Consider the following 20,815-nt stretch of genomic DNA (forward strand, 5'->3'; position numbering starts at 1 on the left):
GCACTGCTGAGGCGTTATGGAAGTCCAAGTTGCTTTGATAGTGACCTTCAGCTCGTCTGCATTGTTGGGCCTGGTGTCTGTCTTCTTCCTCTTGACAATACCCTATAGATTCTTTATGGAGTTTAGGTCAGGCGAGTTTGCTGGCCAATCAAGCACATTCATACCATGGTTATTAAACCAGGCATTGGTATTTTTGGCAGTGTGGGCAGATGCCAAGTCCTGCTGGAAAATGAAGCTAAAGCTTTTCAGCAGAGATAAGCATGAAGTGCTCTAAAAGTTTAGTCGCTCTCCTCTGTACTTTTTCCAGCTGCAGAGCGTCCTTTCTATGGACTGGTGCCCAGAACTGAACTGCATATTCCAGATGAGGCCGCACCAACGCTTTGTAAAGTGGTAATATTACATCCCTGTCCCGCGAGTCCATGCCTCGTTCAATGCATGACAGTATCCTGGTGGCCTTAGAAGCAGCTGATTGGCATTGTATGCTGTAATTTAAGCTACCAAGTACACCCAAATCCTTCTCTATAAGTGACTCTCCCAGTGCTACATCACCTAGGACATATGAAGCACAGAGATTGTTACTACCAAGATGCATAACTTTACATTTGTCCACATTGAACCTCATTTTCCAAGTTGATGCCCAATCACTCAGTGTTCAAGTCACCCTGTAGTACATGGACATCTTCCATAGACTGTACAGTACTACATAGCTTAGTGTCATCTGCAAAAATAGATAGGGTGCTATTAATCCCCTCCTCAATATTATTAATAAATAAATTAAATAACAGAGGACCCAGCACTGAACCTTGGGGTACACACCACTTATAACCCGGGACTATTCTGAATAGGAATCATTGACCACAATTCTCTGGACACGGTCCTTCAGACAGTTATCTATCCAATTACAAACTATACTTTCCAAGCCTATAGGTCTATAATTACCTGGGGAGGACCTTGATCCTTTTTTGAATATGGGCACCACGTTTGCCTTGCGCCAATCACTTGGCACTGTACCAGTACCTAGAGAATTTAAAAAAATTATAAACAGGACCCGGAGCCTTGTTCACATTTACCCTATTTAACTTCTAATGGACCATATCTACAGTTAGCCAATTGAGTATATCACTGGATGTACTAACAGCCCCAGCACCACAGATATCAGCTCCTTTCTCTTCTTTTGTATATACAAAGCTAGACAACCTATTTAGTAACTCTGCCTTTTCCTTATCTTCAGTGACTACCCTCCCTAGGCTCCCTTTATCATTATTTAGTGGACCTACCTGCTCAGACCTACAAACCGGATTCCAAAAAAGTTGGGACACTATACAAATCGTGAATAAAAACTGAATGCAATGATGTGGAGGTGCCAACTTCTAATATTTTATTCAGAATAGAACATAAATCACGGAACAAAAGTTTAAACTGAGAAATGTACCATTTTAAGGGAAAAATATGTTGAATCAGAATTTCATGGTGTCAACAAATCCCCAAAAAGTTGGGACAAGGCCATTTTCACCACTGTGTGGCATCTCCCCTTCTTCTTACAACACTCAACAGACGTCTGGGGACCGAGGAGACCAGTTTCTAATACAGGCCTCTAACTGTTCAATCGTCTTGGGCCTTCTTTGTTGCACCTTCCTCTTTATGATACGCCAAATGTTCTCTATAGGTGAAATATCTGGACTGCAGACTGGCCATTTCAGTACCTGGATCCTTCTCCTACGCAGCCATGATGTTGTGTTTGATGCAGACTGTGGTCTGGCATTATCTTGTTGAAAAATGCAGGGTCTTCCCTGAAAGAGATGACGTCTGGATGGGAGCATATGTTGTTCTAGAACCTGAATATATTTTTCTGCATTGATGGTGCCTTTCCAGACATGCAAGCTGCCCATGCCACACGCACTCATGCAACCCCATACCATCAGAGATGCAGGCTTCTGAACTGAGCGTTTATAACAACTTGGGTTGTCCTTGTCCTCTTTGGTCCGGATGACATGGCGTCCCAGATTTCCAAAAAGAACTTTGAATCGTGACTCGTCTAACCACAGAACAGTCTTCCATTTTGCCACACTCCATTTTAAATGATCCCTGGCCCAGTGAAAACGTCTGAGCTTGTGGATCTTGCTTAGAAATGGCTTCTTCTTTGCACTGTAGAGTTTCAGCTGGCAACGGCGGATGGCACGGTGGATTGTGTTCACTGACAATGGTTTCTGGAAGTATTCCTGAGCCCATTCTGTGATTTCCTTTACAGTAGCATTCCTGTTTGTGGTGCAGTGTCGTTTAAGGGCCCGGAGATCACGGGCATCCAGTATGGTTTTACGGCCTTGACCCTTACGCACAGAGATTGTTCCAGATTCTCTGAATCTTCGGATGATGTTATGCACAGTTGATGATGATAGATGCAAAGTCTTTGCAATTTTTCGCTGGGTAGCACCTTTCTGATATTGCTCCACTATCTTTCTGCGCAACATTGTGGGAATTGGTGATCCTCTACCCATCTTGGCTTCTGAGAGAGACTGCCACTCTGAGAAGCTCTTTTTATACCCAATCATGTTGCCAATTGACCTAATTAGTGTTAATTGGTCTTCCAGCTCTTCGTTATGCTCAAATTTACTTTTTCCAGCCTCTTATTGCTACTTGTTCTAACTTTTTGGGGATTTGTTGACACCGTGAAAATTGGAATCAACGTATTTTTTCTTTAAAATGATACATTTACTCGGATTAAACGTTTGATCTGTCATCTACGTTCTATTACAAATAAAATATTGACATTTGCAATCTCCACATCATTGCATTCAGTTTTTATTCACAATTTGTTTAGTGTCCCAACTTTTTTGGAATCCGGTTCGTAGTTTTTTTTAGCATTTATATATTTAAATAATTTTTTGGGGATATGTTTTTCTCTTTCTTTTTTGCTATCTGCTGTTCATTTTGTATTTTTGCTAATTTTATCTCCTTTTTACAGATTTTATTAAGCCCTTTGTCATCTTTAAACGCTACAGCTGACCCCTCATTTATTTTTTAAATGCTCTCTTTTTGTCTTTTATTGCCCTTTTTACAGTAGCTGTAAGCCATGGGGGGTTTCATTTTAGCCGTTTATACTTGTTACCTAAAGGGATACATTTTTTAGTGCAATTACTCAATGTGGATTTGAAGCTCTCCCATTTATCCTCAGTATTATTATGTGACAGTAGCTGCTCCCAGTCTATGCCCTGAAATGCTGCCCTCAACCCAGGGAAATTAGCCTTTTTGAAATTCAGTGTCTTTGCTCTGCCGGACAGTTTGTTTCTTATAGTTTAGGGGGAATATAATTATTTTGTGGTCACTATTACCTAGTCTTTCTCAAACAGTAACATTACCAACAAGCTCTGCATCATTAGAAATTACCAGATCCAATAGAGCATCGCCCCTAGTGGGAGCTTCTACAAACTGGTCCATAAATTGGTCCTGCAGCAAGTTGAGGAATTTTCTCCCCTTTGCGGTTGAGGCAGATTCATGACCCCAGTCAATATCTGGAAAGTTAAAATCTCCCATTATGACCACTGTACCAGCCTGTGCAACCCGCTCTATTTGGTTATACAGTTGCGTTTCTATCTCTTCTGTGATGTTAGGGGTTTAGAGATTACACCAAGTATTATTTTTTCAGTGTTTATATCCCTTTGAACTTCCACCCATAAAGTTTCCACATCCTCACCATCCTCACGCACAATTGCCTCTTTCACACTTGTCTTCAGATCACTCCTCACAGGCACACACCACTACCTTTTCTATTGACCCGGTCTTTCATAAATAGTGTAAAACCCTCAATATTAACAGCCCAGTCATGTGAAGAGTCCAACCATGTCTCAGCCACACCAACTACATCTAGGTGTTCTTCTAGTACCATAGCCTCTAGCTCCCCCATTTTTCTAGCTAGACTTCTGGCATTTGTGAAAATACATTTTAAATTACTATTACCTGTAAAGTGAATATCTGGGATTTTTTTTGGTTACCTTGGTTGATTTTTGTATGTAACAGGTTCTTGTTACCAGCAGTTCTATTTTTCATAAATGTTTAGTTATGCCCAGTCTTCTCCCTATTTTCCTCGCTAACCCCAGCCCCCACTAAATCCCCACTGTCCCCTTCTATAACCCACTCTCTATCTACACTATCTACACTATCTACCCCCTTATTAGTATGACCCCCCCCCCCCCCCCCCCCGATCCAAGTTTAAAAGCTCCTCCTGCTGTCTAACCATTTTTTCTCCCAGGGCAGTTGCTACTGTAGAGCCTGTAACCGACGAGAAGTCGTCCCAGTTCTCCATGAACCCAAACCCTTCCTTCCTGCACCAGCTTCTGAGCCACTTATTTAACTCCCTAAGCTCCAGTTGTCTCTCTGGTGACGCTCGTGGCACTGGTAGTATTTCTGAAATCACTACCTTGGAGGTCCTGGACTTGAGCTTCTCACCTAGTTCCCTAAAATCGTTTTTAAGGACCTTCCATCTCCCACTGACTTTGTCATTGGTGCCAATGTGTACCATGACCGCCGGGTCTTCCTCAGCCTCACCCAGCAATCTGGCAATCTGATCCGCAATATGCCGAACCCGAGCACCCGGCAGACAACACACTGTTTGGCATTCACTGTCTCAGCGACAGATGACCCTGTCTGTCCGCCTAATAATAGAGTCCCCTACCACCAGCATCTGCCTGACCTTTGCTGCACACCTTTTCCCATCCTTCCTGCAGCGGTCATCCTCCTAGTTGCTAAGAGAAACGCCCTGCTGCAGTGTTGCTGGTCCTGGGCTTTCATCCCTAGTATCAGCCAAACAGGCATATTTACTAGGGCGTGCCAGCTCAGGACTAGCCTCCCTGGCACTTTTCCCTCTACCCCTTCTTCCTACATTAACCCAACTGCTCACCTGATATTCCTGATCTTGCTCTCCTCCTCCCACCTCCATTTCACTGACCCCAGTCATTGCCTGCACAGTGGGGTCTAAGACTCTCTCCAGATCTGCAATGCCCCTAAGTATTTCAAGCTGCTTATTTAGATCCAAGATCTATGCTTCCAAATCTATAACCTGATTGCATCTAGTGAAATTGTATTCACCCTCGAAAGGCTTTTCAAGGCACACATATATTGCACAGGACACACACTTAGTGGCATTGTCCATGGAGCACATGTTTAAATGTGGATGAACAGTAAAGTAGGAAAACAGTAAATATTAGTTAGAATTAGATCCTGTCTGCTGTAGTTGGAGGACTAGCTATAATTAAGCCAACAACGCACAAGGAAATTCTATAGAAACATAGAAACATAGAATGTGTCGGCAGATAAGAACCATTTGGCCCATCTAGTCTGCCCAATATACTGAATACTATGGATAGTCCCCGGCCCTATCTTATATGAAGGATGGCCTTATGCCTATCCCATGCATGCTTAAACCCCTTCACTGTATTTGCAGCTACCACTTCTGCAGGAAGGCTATTCCATGCATCCACTACTCTCTCAGTAAAGTAATACTTCCTTATATTACTTTTAAACCTTTGCCCCTCTAATTTAAAACTGTGTCCTCTTGTGGTAGTTTTTCTTCTTTTAAATATGCTCTCTTCCTTTACCGAGTTGATTCCCTTTATGTATTTAAAAGTTTCTATCATATCCCCTCTGTCTCTTCTTTCTTCCAAGCTATACATATTAAGGTCCTTTAACCTTTCCTGGTAAGTTTTATCCTGCAATCCATGTACTAGTTTAGTAGCTCTTCTCTGAACTCTCTCTAGAGTATCTATATCCTTCTGGAGATATGGCCTCCAGTACTGCGCACAATACTCCAAGTGAGGTCTCACCAGTGTTCTGTACAGCGGCATAAGCACTTCACTCTTTCTACTGCTTATACCTCTCCCTATACATCCAAGCATTCTGCTGGCATTTCGTGCTGCTCTATTACATTGTCTTCCCACCTTTAAGTCTTCTGAAATAATTACTCCTAAATCCCTTTCCTCAGATACTGAGGTCAGGACTGTGTCAAATATTCTATATTCTGCCCTTGGGTTTTTACGCCCCAGGTGCATTATCTTGCACTTATCCACATTAAATTTCAGTTTCCAGAGTTCTGACCATTCTTCTAGTTTTCCTAAATCCTTTTCCATTTGGCGTTTCCCTCCAGGAACATCAACCCTGTTACATATCTTTGTGTCATCAGCAAAAAGACAAACCTTACCAGCGAGGCCTTTTGCAATATCAAACCTTAGTTTCTTGCTCCTTGTCTTAAACTCCGGTTCTTTAAACTCCACTTAATCAGCAGCCACTTGGTACAGAAAGCCTCATGTAGAGCAAGCTCTGGGAGAGTTCAGTGGTTTAATTTATAGCACCTGGAAGCAAAAGCCACTCGCCTTAACCAAGCAGAGGAAAAAAATGGATTTAAATGGCAGTACACAACAGAAAAAAAAAAAAAAGGGGGTTTTGAATGGCAGTACTAAAAGACAAGTCTTAACTTTCAAGGATCTCTGCTTCAAACCACACTCAGCCACCTGCAATCACTCCCACGAAAATCACACTCAGCACCAGAAGTCTGGTTCTTTAAACTCCACTTAATCAGCAGCCACTTGGTACAGCAAGCCTCATGTAGAGCAAGACCTTTCTCCTTAGCCCAGGTAATTGGTCTCTGACGTTGTCTCTGGGTCATAAGTGGCTTGACACAAGGAATGTAGCCCATAACCTGGATACATCTGTCTGTGGTGGCTCTTGAAGCACTGACTCCAGCTGCAGTCCACTCTGTGTGAATCTCTCCCAAATTCTTGAATGGCCTTTTCTTAACAGTCCTTTGAAGGCTGCAGTTATCCCTGTTGCTTGTGGACCTTTTTCTACCACATTTTTTTTCCTCCACTTAACTTTCCATTAATATGCTTGGATACAGCACTCTGATTTAATAATTGTCAAGTCAGCAGTATTCCCCACTATTTTGTAGCCTACTGACCCAGACTTAAGGGTGTATAAGACAGCCCGATTTAACGGGCAATTGTAGGGAAGTAAATGTTCCTTTCCGTCAATTGCTTGCTAGCCGAGGAGACCGCTACAATTACATGCAGCGATCTCCTCAATATAGGGAGGAGCGATCGTTATACCATCACTCGTCCCTACACTGAATCATTGTTTGCCAGCAGATGATGAGGATTAGACACCACGATCTGCCGCCTGCAAACAATAGTTTTTAACCTGTCATAAGAATTGCCCAAAGAACGAGCATTTGCTTGTTCATTGGGCAATTGGCCCAGTATTAGACTGCCATATGATCACTAATGAGCGTTACTACGAACGCTCATTAGCGATCATCTACCAAAAATCCGCCGAAATCTGCAATCATCTGCCAAATAGTACACCCTTAAGGGACCACTTAAAGGCTTAGTAAACCCTTGCAGGTGTTTTGTGTTGATTAGATGATTAGAGTCTGACACCATGAGTCTACAATATTGAACTGTTTCACAATATTCTAATGTTCTTAGATACTAACTTTTGGGTTGTCATTTGCTGTAAGCCATAATCATCAACATTAAAGACATAAACGCCTGAAATAGATCACTCATTGTGTAATGAATCCACATAATATATGACCTCCACTTTTTGAATTGAATTACTGAAATAAATTAACTTTTTGGTTATATTGTAATTTATTGAGATGCACTAGTATGTACAATTCCAGGTGGCTAGGAAAGGGTTTCCAAAGGTTTGCTGGTCCATTGGATAAAACTAGAAATGTGTGTAGCTTACTGGGCTATATACAGTATCTCACTAAAGTGAGTCCACCCCTCTCATTTTTGTAAATATTTTATTATATCTTTTCATGGGACAACACTGAAGATCTGAGACTTTGAAACAATGTAGAGTAATCACTGTACAGCTTGTATAACAATGTAAATGTGGTTTGCCCTCAAAATAACTCAACACACAGCCATTAATGACTAAACCGCTGGCAACAAAAGTGAGTACACCCCTAAGTGAAAATGGCCAAATTGTACCCAAAGTGTCAATATTTTGTGTGGCCACCATTTGCCCTCAGAAGGCAGTGGTCATCTTGGAGGTGTGTTTGGGATCTATATCATGTTGAAATACTGCCCTGCAGCCCAGTTTCTGAAGGGAGGGGATCATGCTCTGTGTGGCATTCATGGTTCCCTCAAAGAACTGTAGCTCCCCACAATCAGCAGCACTCATGCAGCTCCAAACCATGACACTCCCACCACCATGCTTGACTGTAGGCAAGACACACTTATCTTTGTACTCCTCCCCTGGTTGCCGCCACACACGCTTGACACCATCTAAACCAAATAAGTTTATCTTGGTCTCATTAGACCACAGTACATGGTTTCGGTAATCCATATCCTTAGTCTGCTTGTCTTCAGCAAACTGTTTGCGGGCTTTCTTGTGCATCATCTTTTGAAGAAGCCTTCTTCTGAGACGACAACCATGCAGACCAATTTGATGCAGTGTGCGGCGTATGGTCTGAGCACTGACAGGCTGACCCCCCAATCCCTTTAACCTCTGCACCAATGTTGGCAGCACTCATACATCTATTTTGAAAAGACAACCTCTGGATATGACGCTGAGCACATGCACTCAACTTCTTTGATCGACCATGGCGAGGTCTGTTCTCAGTGGAACCTGTCTTGTTAAACCGCTGTATGGTCTTGTCCACCGTGCTGCAGCTCAGTTTCAGGGTGTTGCCAATTTTCTTATAGCCTCGGCCATCTCTATGTAGAGCAACAATAATTTTTTTTCAGAGACTTCTTTGCCATGAGATGCCATGTTGAACTTCCAGTGACCAGTATAAGAGAGCAATAACACCAAATTTAACACACCTGCTCCCCATTCACACCTGAGACCTTGTAACACTAACGAGTCACATGACACCGGGGAGGGAAAATGGCTAATTGGGCACAATCTGGTCATTTTCACTTAGGGGGTGTACTCACGTTTGTTGCCAGTGGTTTAGTTATTTTGAGGGCACACCAAATTTATACTGTTATACAAGCTGTACAGTGACTACTTTACATTGTATAAAACACTCAGATCTTCAGTGTTGTCCTATGAAAAGATATAATAAAATATTTACAAAAACGGAGAGGGGTGGACTCATTTTTGTGAGATACTGTATAATGAATGCCCTATCAGCTATGATTTCCTATGAACTTGGCCTTGTGAGCATGCCTGTGAATTTAGATTGTGAGCCCCATTTGGCTGAAGTGAATGATCATCTCTGTAAAGCATTGTGCAAACTGTATTGCATTCTGAAATATTTGAATACTGTAAATTCTACCAAAGAGAATATTACCAGCACCTGGGCACAAGTTATATTTGTTTCATATTTTTCCACTACTGACCTAGCATTATCTTGAATTAGCCAATTACTGTACAGTACATGGAAGAAACCAGTAGATCATGCTATTAAGACTACTATAATCGAATTTGCTATGACTGTCTTTCATTACTCTTGACTTGCTGGCCATACTAATGGTGAAGATGACCTGCTAATACCATACATGAAAATGCCCTTCTTCGTTACCATTGAAGAGGTTGTCCAAAATCTGAAAATTATGGCTGCTTTTATGCAAGTATAATGCAACCCTTGCCCACAGTTTGTATGTGGTATGGCAGCTCAACCCTAGTAATTTCAAGGGAGCAGAGCTGTAATAGCACCTATAGCCCCTGCAAGAAGACAGCCATGTTAATGGTACCAATAGAAAGTTAGTAAAATCTAAATACTGTATGTACTCAAAAGTAAAACATTTACAGAGCTTAACTCATTTTTCTGTTATGCCGTACACCTAGGAAATGAAGGTTCTTAAGCTTATCTGTCCCCAATGCAAAAAGTAAGATTAGAAAAGGGAATTCTCCTCAAAGAATGAGACGTGTTCAGAAACTCTATCTCTATGGATGATTACTTTTCTGCTCTGTAGAGTAAAATCGACTGCTGTGAATCCAAAACTTGTCCCAGTTATATGTAATATTGTACTGTGCAAACAAAAGATCAGTATTCCATGAGTATTTTCTTTGACTATATCATATCATTTTTTGAATAGTTTTTTTTTTCTTTTGCTGACTTTTATTTTTTATTCATTCACATAATATACTGTGTGTAATATACAATGCATTTGGAAAGTATTCATGTAATAATGTTTCACTCATCAATCCGCCATAATGAGAGAGTGAAAACAGAATTTTAGATATTTTTGCACATTTATTAGAACGGAAAAACTAAAATTTTGCATGGACATAAGTATTTTGACCCTTTGCTATGACAATTGAAATTTAGCTGTGGGAAGTCCATTTCTCTTGATCATCTTGCAGTTTCTACACCATGATTGGACTCCACTTGTTGTAAATTCAGTTGACTGGACATGATTAGGAAAGATACAGCCCTTTCTATATAAGATCTCACAGATGACAATGCATATCAGAGCAAAAACTGAGCCACGAGAAAGGAAAACTGCCTGTAGAGGTCAGAAACAGGATTGTGTGGATTCACAGATCTAGAGAAGGAGTAAAAAAAATCCTGCTGCATTGAAAGTTCCCAGAAGCAGAGTGGCCTCCATCATTTTTTAAATGGAAGAAGTTTGGAACAACCAGGACTCTTCCTAGAGCTGTCTGCCCTACCAAACTAAGTAATCGGGGGGAGAAGGGCCATGTAAAGAGAGGTGACCAAGAACCCAATGGTCACTCAGGCTGAGCTCCTGGCTGAGATCCTGTGTGCAGATGGAAGAAATTTCCAGAAGGTCAGTCATCACTGCAGAGCTCAACTGTGGTCTCAAAATGTGGTCTAAAGTCACAATTATAACCCAAACACAAACGGTTGTACTATCCATGTCCTTTATTGAGAATATTCAGTAAACATCCATAATGCAGGGGGAAAAGTAAGTGAACCCTTGAATTTAAAGGGACTGTGTCATCAGAAAATGACCTATTGTTCAAACCACATTTTTTATGTTTAAACATTTTTTTATTTTTTTTATTTTGGTGATTTTTATTGTTTTAATTTTCCATGTAATTATCTATATTTAAAAAAAAAAAACACTGGCCACTAGGCCTCATATTATGTTCAAATTTCCTGTTCTATACAGGTCATTTTTTAGTAACACATTCTAATCATAGATTGAATTACAATGATATTGTGACACTGTATAGATAGCACAGGATCCAGGATTCACAATAGGTGACACAGGTCACAGATCATGCCTGGAAAAAAACTCTCCCATAGAAGTCAATAAGGTCCCCTCCTGACTATTGTGTCTATGGACAATGTGGCTACTCAAAGAAGTCTTGACATATTATAGGACTAGTAAAAACTGCATAATTAATATTTTTTATAAATATATACATAGGGACATGGAGAATTTTAAAAAAAATCATTAAAAAATAAAAATTACGGTCATTTTCTGATTCTCTTTAATAACTTGTAGATCCCCTTCAGTAGCAATCCCCTCCATCAAATGTTTCCAGTAGCTGGAAATAAGATTTGCACAACATAGAGGAAGAATTCTGGACCATCCCTCCCTGCATGTGTCTTTCAGTTTCTGAATATTTCTAATCCATTCTATTTCATTCTTTAGCTGATTTACTTGTATACTTTGGACCATTTTCCTGAGGCATAAACTTACAACTCTTCGGCATGAGTTCATGAACTGCTTCCCTTACAATGTCCTGTAAAATGTTTTCATACACCTTAAAATTCATTGCTTCCTCACTGATTACAAGGTGTCCAGGACCTTAGGCATCAAGGTAACTCTAAACCACGATGCTTCCTCTACCATGCTTCACATATGGGATGAGGATTTGGTGGTGTTATTCAGTGTTCCTTTTCCTCCAAACATTGCATTTGGCATTGTGCAGGCCTCCATAGGAACTTATGCTGTGGTAGACTTGGACCCTTCAGAGAGACCAAGGCTATCACCTGGAATGAACAGCTTTCCCGATCGCTGCACTGGGGAGCCATTCAGGCTCTGGGAGAACAGAGCTGCTGGAGAAGCCACTTCTAATGCCATGGTCACGATTGACCATGGCATCTGTGGGGTTAAATGTCTGCAATCAGCATTATCGCTTATTGCAGACATCAGCCCTGGTGTCTGCTGTGTGAAACAGAAGAAAAACGGTGGCTATGGCACCTGCTGCACTTTGTAGCTGGCATCTTCTCCTACCCTATATGTACGGAGCTGGTCTAAAAGGGGTTAAAACATGTTTTTAATTTGGAAAACGAGTAAAATATAAAATAAATTTTATTTTTCGTATTACCACATTTATATTTACCCGAAGAATAAAGTTAACTTGTTATTTTTACTGCACAGTAACAGTGGAGGGAAAAGACATGCAAAGAAACAATAGCTTAATTGCTGTTTTTTGCAACCTCCCCCCCCCCCCCCCCCCCAATAACAAGCAATGAAAGCTAATCAATAAGTATCCCAAAATGGTGCCATTGGAAAGTACAAGCCCTAATACAGCTACATCGATAGAGGAATTAAAAAGCTATGTTTCTTGGTATTCAATAAGAAAAAAACTAAAAATCTTTGGTCCCCAAGGTCTCAAAACAGGCTGGACCTATGGAGGGTCGATTACTTTTTCTTCCTGCACTGTGGATGTACTGTATATTCAATGTGCTCAATAAAACACATGAACAGTAATCAAAAATGTTTCTTTTTCAACCCATGCAGGACTGATACACTGCATTAGGCCCAGTGCAGAGCCTGAAGGGGCAGTACCTGACACAGGCATTCTCTCCATGGTGTTCCTCAAAGTTCTTTATCCTGCACAGACCCCTCAGGCATTGTACAAGGCATAACAGGAGCGTATCATTTTTGCCCATAGTATTCCTTTAAGCCCAAGCAATAACCTTTACAAGGGGAAGACCAAACAGACTCTCAGGAAATACATGGTTCAGCATGTAGTCAAGAGATCAGCAACCTCCGCACTCCAGATGTTCTGAAACTACAACTCCCAGAATGCTCCATTCACTTCTATGGAAGTTGTGAGAACAGCCAAGGGTGCTTGCATGCTGGGAGTTGCAGTTTCACAGCAGTTGGAGTGCCGAAGGTTGCTGATCCCTGATATAAGGGCTTACTCCAGAATTTAGTATAGACCTGTTGGTCAAAAGTATCTCATATGCAGTCTGAAGTCACTGGTGTACGTACCGAGGTGTCTCAGATACATCTAGCCACTGAAGGGGAATTAGACATACTGTACAATATCGGGCATGCTTCATCTGGACTCTTGCGTGATACCCTCCTGGCAAAAAAAATAAAAAAAATATCTGGAATTTGCCCTCCCTGCAGTTAAATGGAGTAATAGTTTATTTTTAAAAGACTACAGTATAGGTGATTCTCACCACTCACTTTGTTTCACATGGTGGCCAAGTACTATGGAAGTATGTGGAATAAATCTGCAGGTGTATAAAGAGTCAGTACTTGGCTACCATGTGAAACAAAGTGAGTGGTCAGCATCACCTATACTGTAGTCTTTTTGCGTGTTTATGGCACCACTTAACATAGACCACCTGCCCGGTTAATCCTTCTTGCTAACTCATCTGGGACCATGGCTCCCCAGTCCAGCACAAAGCTTACACTCAAGTACCACCAAGGTCCTTTAGACCTCACAAATTTGTCTCCTGAAGATAATATCTGAACTGTGTCTCTGGATCCTTCTGCAGTAATCTGATGTAATAAAACACTTTGCTATTTCTTATGGTTCTTATATTTTTTTTTTTTGTTTTGATTCACATTTTTTGTCCGTGTTTGTAAGTCTGTTCTGGAGCCCTACAAAAAAAAAAAAATAGAACATGCCCTATTCTTGTCAAGTATAGGACATTCGTAAAGGAGAAAAAAAAAAATGACGGCAAGCTCTTGACCAGTATCCGTGTTTTGTGAACCATAAAAATGGCCATGTGCATGAGCCAAAATTCCCCCCCCCCCCCCCATCCCCATAGGACTGTTACCTGCAGAACTCAGCTTAGTGAAGCAGGCACAGGCAGGAGCCGCTCAGCTAATTCTGGCATTGCAGGGTACCCATGTGCTATGCCAGGATTTAGTAAACCTCGGGGGGCACAGGCAGGAGCAGCAATGTGCGCTCCTGCCCGAAATCTGTTCTTTGCGGCCAAATTGATACAGTGCACAGTCCGTACTCCATACACCTCTGAGAAGTCAGCAATGTGGAAAATAATGCATTTAAATCACACAATAAAATCAGGGCTTTAGGGGTAAATATTTTAGTAAAAATGATAAAAGCAGAAAATAAAGTATATAAGAAAATTTATTTTTAGGGCATTTGGGACATTTAAAAAAAACTTGCTTAACAGTTTAGTTACTCTTTAAAAAGTCGCAAACAGGGGCAGACTGGCCATACAACCTATAGGGATACATTTTCCACCCAAGCCCTCCTTACTTCCGCTGGCCAAATACATGATGATCTGATGGTCTCAGCAGTAATTAACACTAACTCGTGTACCTGGCCGGCAGCTGCAGATGTCCTCCTTCAATTGTATGACTGTCCTCAGGACGGTGATACAGTTGAATACTGCAGCCGGGCATGGTTGCCAATGGCTCCATATTTTATTTAGAGACAACTGGAAGACAGAACGTGCAGCTATTGTCCCACCACACAGGGACAGCTTCTGGGGCAGTATCTAGTGCTGCACTGTCGTGTTTAGTTCTGCTGGGATGTTTTTTTGTCCTGTACTATGGTATTGCTGTCCCCTCTACCTGTGTCAGCCCCATCCGTTGGCACTGCCTACCCGTGTTGCCCTGCCTTCTATCAATCTGGTCCTGCCTGCAACATGAGGACCAATTTTAGGTATTTTCCAGGTTCACTTTAAGTTCCCAGAGGTTTTGCAACAACAAAAAAAAGCATAAGGGGATGATAAAATTCCCTTGATATGTCAAGCTTGAGGGTCTTTCACACCACCTATCAAACAACATCTTTACCTCATTATTTAATTGCAGTGAACACATTGGTGACTGCATAAGGAACAGTAATAGATCTCTTATAAATGTACATGGGGTCTCTAAGAATTGTGGCATGTTCCTTCAGTCTCTGGATCTACGATATGACTCCAGATCTGTATGCTTGTCCTGATGAGATCTGATCTTATCATTGGCAATAAAGGTACAGCTCTCTCTTAGAATCATATTATGTTCATCTCAATGGATGTGAGGACATACTGCAAGCTGTAGTTTTGGAGCAGCTGGAGAACCACAGGGTGGAGACCACTGGTCTATGTAAAGCCATGTTTTTATGGGTTGAGTTGAAGGTTATTTGACATTTTGGAGTACATAAACATTAGCAATTTATTTTATGGAAGATTGCAATGTAGAGAAATTCTTGAAATGTCCCACCATCCCATTACAGGAAAATATATATTTTTTAGTGTTTTAGTAATTCTATCCTTCATTACTGCTCTTGCGGCTCTCTGCTAAACTATTCCCCGAAGCTATTGCACTTTTCAAAGCATCACTAATATAAAAAATGTTTAATTTGTCCAAACCAAAGAATCGTGTTTTATCTGTCTGTGCAATGATGCCAAGATTTGCATTCCAAAATATGTTGTGCTGGCCTGCAAGATTTATTTTATGATGTGTATCCCATGAAACTGACTCTGGGAAAAGGGACAGAATATGTAAAGTTATAAATACCAGAAAATACTGAGAATGAAAGACAAAACCAACCCTAATTGGCAGCTAAATAAGAAAAATCTGAGAATAAAATATATACAACTATATGAATAAAAGTATCGGGACATTTACCCGTTACAGCTACAGAAGCTTTTATGACACACCATTCTAGATCCATAGGTATCAATGTGGAGTGCATCCCCTCATTGCAGATAAAACAGCCTCCACTCTTCTGGGATGGCTTTCTACACAATTTAGGAGTCTCTGTTGAAAAAGTTCACCCATTCATCCAGAAGAGCATTTGTGAGGACAGAAACTGATGTTGAATGAGAGGGCCTCCGTTCTAGGTGTTGGATGTGGTTGAAGTCAGGACTCCAATCAAGTTTTTCCTCACCTGACCATTCCTTTATGGACCTTGCTTTGTGCTCTGGGGCACAGCAATGCTGGAATAGAAAAGGGCCTTCTCTAAACTGTTCCCACAACATTGGAAGCATTCAATTGTCCAAAATGTCTTGGTCTGGTGAAACACTTAGACTTCCCTTCACTGGAACTAAGGGTCCTAGGTGACCTCTGAAATAAACCCCCCATAACTATCCCTCTGTCGCCAAGCTTTACAGTCGGCACAATGCAGTCAGGCAGGTAACATTCTCCTGGCATTCACCAAACTCGTCCATCAGACTGCCAGATAGACAAGTGTGATTTATCAGTCCACAGAACACGTTTCCACTGTTCCAGAGTCCAGTATCAATGTTCTTTACACCATTCCATCTGACACTTAGCATTGTGCTTGATGATAAGCTAAGGCTTGCATGCAGCTGCTCTGCCATGGAAATCCCAGCATAGCACAGTTTTTGTTCTGATGTTAATCAGAGGAGGTTTGGGCTCTGCAGTTGTGGAGTCAGAAGAACATTGGTGACTTTTAGCACTCTGCAACCAAGCTCTATCACTTTACGTGGTCTCCACTTCATGGCTGAGATGCAGTGTTTCCTTCCACTTTACAATAATAACAAAAATATTCAGTTGGACATGTCCTTACATGGTGGGGCACTGAGTGTCATAAAGGGGCATGATAACTTACAGTTGTCAGTTTATTCATGGAGAATTTAAAAACTTATAAAAAGCTGGGAAACCCAATTAAAGGGGTTGAAGGCAAGATGAGAGTAACTCCCGAACACCAGGTGTCCAGAAAACAGCAGTGTGGCCTGGTGCTGATTGTTTCAGTAGTTCCTGTTGCGGTGCATGGGAGCTACAGAAAGAGCGCAGAGATACAGCATAACTTGCTTTGGTACGAGCTGCTTCCATAGCTCCCATGCACTGCAATGGGAACTACTGAAACAACCAGTTGCGGGCCGCTTCGCTGTTTCCTAGCCACCTGGTGGTCGGCACTTAGTCCCATCTCGCCTTAGTAACAGTGAGGTGGGACAACCGCTTATAACTCAAAACTGCTGCTATAACATATGGGGCCCTCAGGTTTTCAAACAATGAAGTTTTGTTTTTCAATCACATCTTATAGCTTGTAGATCCGCCGCTCTGCCTCTGAATGAATAAAACATTAACTTCATTAATCTCTGCCATGTGGTAAAAATAGGCCATCTTATCCTGAAAGAGCTCCACTCTCCTGACTTGCCGAGGCAATCTTAAATAATCAGCCTTGAGATACATTGAGATTAATTGCATTTCTAACTGATAACATTTTGTATGAAAATAATATAATTAGCACTAATTGTTATTAATTACTTAGAAACGAATAATGTATCTTCTTGGCTGACACATATCCATTCTAGAAAACTCAGGAGAAGCAAGCATTTGTAAACACATTGCTTACCTCCTGCCTATAGGAAAAGCGTCTTAAAGTGAATCTCCACCTTTTATCACCAAGTAGTTTTTAGGTTAGTAATTTGGAGTGGTTTAATGTCTTAACATGTCTTTACAGCATTTTTTTTTAAATAAAGAGCTCCAAGTCCTGTGTATGGACATAGAGGTAAAATATAGCTTTCTGGCTGCCTGCTGTCACCAGTAGAGGGAGGTAAAAGGGATTGAACAGTTTCCAGGCTGCCTTTTCCTATAGTGTGAAAGCACAGCCACCGCTGCTGGATTGCAGGTTGTTCGTAACCTCAGGATACGAGCAGTGTATAATGTGATGGAAAAAGGAATTCAGCCAGCAAATGAGGCAATATGGACAATCACAATACATTAGTAGGTGCCTTGCATTAACTTTGTCTACATGAGGAATGCCATTTTTTAAAGTTGGGTTTTGTTTGTATTTTCCAGTTTTAAACCTTAATAAACATTATCTTTATTTAAAAAAAAGAAGGGCAGATACAGCTTAATCATATGCATCAGGTCCACCTTCAGGAGCTCAGCATGCTCTATACGCAGTGGATGTGTTTTGGTCATCTCACCTGCCAAAAAAATGGAACAGAAAATTATCAAAAAGTGACATGTACATTTTCCTGCAAAAAGCAAGCCCTCACAAAGCTCCATTGATGGAAGGTAAAAAAAAGTTATGGGTCTCAAAATGTGATGACACAAAGCAAATTTTACTATTTACTATTTTCTATTTTACTTTGAATTATTTAAAAGTAGTAAAACATAACAAAAATGTGTACAAATTTGGTATCATAATTGTCCCCCCAAAAAAAAAAAAAATCTTTAAAAAACCGGGCCCTGGAAGATAGTTTGCCGGGCCGCAGAGGAGAGAGGAGCGCCGACGCCAGGCGCATACATCATGCCAGAGTCAGTGGAGAAGGAGGGAGGGAATCCCTCCCTCCCATGACGCGGCCGCTGCAGAGCCCAATACAATGAGCGGGATCTGAGGCGCTGCACCACTGCCACCAATGAATGTGTGTCTAATATTAAAGTAGGGGGAGGGTTTACCGCTGCGCCGTCTCAGCTTGTGCTCGGTGAGCCGCAGCAGCAGCAGCCTCCTCCTTGTGTTCTCCAGTCTCCAGCCATTAGTGTCTGAAAAGCGCAGGTACCCACACCCCGTCCCACACACTGCAAGATTATTAGCCTGCCTCAAATAAAGCAAGGCAAAAAACATGTATCAGGCAGCCAGCAAGATTTGGGGTTAATGTGACTCATTAACCGCAATGTTGCCAGTAGCCATAATTTAAGAAGATAGGGTCACCTATTATTAATCTGAGGTATATGGTGCTATTACATTAGTACCCCCCATGTACCTCACATTAAAAGTAAGTGGCCCCCAAGCACCTCATCAAATAATGGACAACATTGGGTTAACCATTAATGTGAGGTACACATGATGAGGTTACTTACTATTAATATGTGAGGCACATGCCGGTCCAAATTGATAAAACAATGTGCCTCATATTAACAGCAAGTTACTCCAGCATGTACCTGATGCCATTAACCCTATGTTGTCCATTATGTTAAGCGGCGTACTTGACGAGGTTGCTATTAATATGTGGCACATACAATTTAGACTCCATGTGCCTCACATTAATAGCCAGTAACCTTATCATACTGTAGTACCCAACACCAACCCACACATTAACCTCATGCTGCTCCATGTCCATTATGTCATGAAGTACTTGCTGGTGTTACTATTAATATGAGGCACATGGCCTAATCAATTTAGACCTCTATTTGCTTCACATTAATAGTAAGTGACCCCATCAAGTACCTCCTCACATAATAGGCAATTGATACTTTGCAAAAAGTAAAAATAAAAAATACTCACACATTAACCCCATGTAACATGTGGTTAACGTGTGAGCATTTTTATTTTTTGCATGGTATCGAATTGGTATCAATACTTTTTTTGGTATCAAACTCAAAATTCTGGTATTAGAGAAGACTTCATCCCTGCTCAGTGGACGTTGTACTCGCTCTAGCTGAGACGCAGTACAATTGCTGCGGACCTCTTCACAGCCAGAGGAAGATGAGCTGTTCTTGTAAGAATGACCTAGTCTCGCAAGAACAGCTCATCTTCTCCCTGGCTGTGAAGAGGTCTGCAGCAATTGTACGGCGTCTCAGCTATAGCGAATACAATGTCCACTGAGCAGGGATAATGTCTCTTCCTCCCTGAACCTAGAATTACAGATTTTCAAATATACGACGCTGCCTATACCTATACCATGCTACACTACATGCCAATTACAGAAGCATAGAAACATAGAATGTGTCGGCAGATAAGAACCATTTGGCCCATCTAGTCTGCCCAATATTCTGAATACTATGAATAGCCCCTGGCCCTATCTTATATGAAGGATCGCCTTATGCCTATCCCATGCATGCTTAAACTCCTTCACTGTATTTGCAGCTACCACTTCTGCAGAAAGCTATTCCATGCATCCACTACTCTCTCAGTAAAGTAATACTTCCTGATATTACTTTTAAACCTTTGCCCCTTTAATTTAAAACTATGTCCTCTTGTATCAGTTTTTCTTCTTTTAAATATTCTCTCCTTTTTTACCTTGTTGATTCCCTTTATGTATTTAAAAGTTTCTATCATATCCCCTCTGTCTCGTCTTTCTTCCAAGCTATACATGTTAAGGTCCTTTAATCTTTCCTGGTAAGTTTTATCCTGCAATCCATGTACCAGTTTAGTAGCTCTTCTCTGAACTCTCTCCAAAGTATCAATATCCTTCTGGAGATATGGTCTCCAGTACTGAGCACAATACTCCAAATTAGGTCTCACTAGTGCTCTGTAGAGCGGCATGAGCACCTCCCTCTTTCTACTGGTAATGCCTCTCCCTATACACCCAAGCATTCTGCTAGCATTTCCTGCTGCTCTATGACATTATCTGCCTACCTTTAAGTCTTCTGAAATAATGACCCCTAAATCCCTTTCCTCAGATACTGAGGTTAGGACTGTATCACTGATTTTATGTTCTGCTCTTGGATTTCTACACCCCAGGTGCATTATCTTGCACTTATCAACATTCAATTTTAGTTGCCAGATTTTTGACCATTCCTCTAGTTTTCCTAAATCCTTTTCCATTTGGTGTATTCCTCCAGGAACATCAACCCTGTTACAAATCTTTGTGTCATCAGCAAAAAGACACACCTTACCATCGAGGCCTTCTGCAATTTCGCTGATAAAGATATTAAACAATATGGGTCCCAGAACAGATCCCTGAGGTACCCCACTGGTAACAAGACCATGGTCTGAATAAACTCCATTGACTACAACCCTCTGTTGTCTGTCCCTCAGCCACTGCCTAATCCATTCAACA

The sequence above is a fragment of the Bufo bufo genome, chromosome 3 (assembly GCF_905171765.1).
Source record: "Bufo bufo chromosome 3, aBufBuf1.1, whole genome shotgun sequence".
In the NCBI taxonomy this organism is placed as follows: Eukaryota; Metazoa; Chordata; class Amphibia; order Anura; family Bufonidae; genus Bufo; species Bufo bufo.